Here is a 2,354-nt window from a genome sequence, read left to right as displayed (position 1 = left end):
ATACAAGTTTGCAATAGTAGACATTTGTTTTGTTTTGGAAATGTTATTTATTAAGTTATAGTTGAAGTTTATTTTGGAATGAATGTTGTCTAGTTTTACTTTTTAGTGATTCATGTTATATATGTTGTAATGGATAATTATATAATATACTAATTTCAAACTCCTTGGTGAATAGTAAATGATTCTTATTGGTCCAATTTTTATTTTATTTTCTTTTTTGATAATCTGGCCTTATTTTTTTTTTTTAATAATCTGTTCCTTTTATTTCTTTTATGTATTGGTTTATGAGTACGTCTCACTGTTCAATGTTGGCTACGTGTTATCAGTGTTGGCTACGTGTTATATTTCTGCACCCACATATCCACCTAAATCGATTCGTGTCCCCTCTAAACCGATTTCCAGACCGCTCCACCGCCTATCTCTCCCTACCTAATCTCTCCTATAATCCTTTTCCAGACCGCTCCACCGCCTGTTCTGTTTATCTAGGTTTCCAGCGATTGTGAGGTTGGTGAACCGGACACCTGATTTTGGTTTTTTAACATGCCCTTAACCAACGTCGTCGTCTGTTTCTCCTTCTCAGATTCCCCCGTGGTTCCCATATCGAGGGTTATAATTTCTTCTTGCTTTTTGTATTAGGGCTTTATGGTCCCCTCCGATATGTCGACCCCTTCGGTCATACCCGAGACGACCTCAGTTGCACCGGAGACTTCTTCAGTTGTACCAGAGACGCCTGTGGTGGAGGCGTCGGTGTAAGTGCTTGGATAATCGGAAATCATTGGTGGAATTGTGATCTGTTGTGCACAAAAATCGAAAAATTTCTTAGCCCTGTTGTTGTTGCTGTACAGATATGTCGAAATAGAAGAGAGATCGAGTAGGTAAATCACACCGACTTTGCTGCAATATCTTTTGGTTTTAGTGTTTATTTTGAACCAACTTCATCTCAATTTCTTTTGTTTTTTGGTTATTATAATGAATTTATATCATGTTGCAGTTTGAACAGGAGGAGGATTCTGATACAAATTTCATTGAAGCTTATTTTTTGGATAAAAAGACAGAAGAAGAGCGAAGCCGATCCCATTCATGTTCCAGCCAATAAGAACGTATTGTGTGACAACCCGAAATTTCTATCTTGTAAGTCAATCAATCCAATTAAAAGTCCGACTTGTATCTGTTACCTTTTAGCCTTGCTAAGGGTTATTTTATGAGTTTTTAAGCCTTGTACACTTAGGACTTGATGCTATGAAGTGTGAGTAATGAATCTATGACTTTCAAATTGAGCCAAGAACATTCATCAAGGGTGTTCACGGCCCAAACTAGGTTCACGACCGTGAACCCATGTTTGGCCGTGGACCCCTCATCATAAGTATAGATTTCCTTCATTATTTCTTCATTTCTCACATCTTTCAATCAAGAACACTCAAACTCTCTCAAGTATCATCAAGGGAAACCTTCCTTTCTCTTCAAAACGTAAGTGATTCATCCCTATTTACTAGTTGATCTTCATATAAACAAGTGAAACCCTTTGATAACCTCCTTGAATTCTTCACTTTTCCTTCAAGATCTTCAAATCACCATCATCTTCACTAAGAACACACACTTGTTCTTGGGCAGTGAACACCTCAAAAGGCTTCCAAAACGATCCGTTTGTGCTCGAGACTTCACTTGGCATTCTTAGCATCTTATATCGATCTTTCATTCGAATCACTCACTACAGGTGAGTTCATACCCCTAAATTTACCTTTTAATGATTTTAAATGTTTTTATGGGGGGGGGGGGGAGGGGGGATACAAGTAGAAAACAATATAGTTGTATAATCAATCACATATGATTTATAACTATCAAACCAAGAGATTCCTCATACTTCAAACAAACTGTTTCAAATCCTTTTATAAACTGACATCAAGTCATCAATAATCATTCAAATGGTTAAAACTATTTTTATATGATAAACTCTTTAAAATGTTTTACAAAACTCTTTTAAACTTATATATTGTCAAATCCATGTCTATATAGATATAGTTATATAAATAAGGTTTAAAGGGCTTAGGACTGATAATTCGCTTTATTTCCTTTTCCTTGTTTGGATGTGGACTTAGAGTATCAGTTGTTTGTACGAATGTCGTTTAAATCTTAGTTATATATTATGTATATGTATATAGATATAAAAGTACTTCCAACCAGTTTAATACCTTTGGGTAGCAAAGGTGTACAAACATGATCAGTCATTCAATTATAGAGCTTACTAGTAAACTATAAATAGGTATAGTTTAGAAGATTACTACTTACTATTTCTAGAACAATGAAACTTACATGAGCTAGTTCTTACATGAGTCAGTTCAAACATACTATAACTA

The sequence above is a fragment of the Lactuca virosa genome, chromosome 5 (genome assembly GCF_052849685.1).
Source record: "Lactuca virosa cultivar CGN04683 chromosome 5, Lactuca_virosa_CGN04683_v6, whole genome shotgun sequence".
NCBI lineage: Eukaryota > Viridiplantae > Streptophyta > Magnoliopsida > Asterales > Asteraceae > Lactuca > Lactuca virosa.
The sequence above is the reverse complement of the archived record's forward strand: the minus strand, read 5'-3'. Positions refer to the sequence as shown.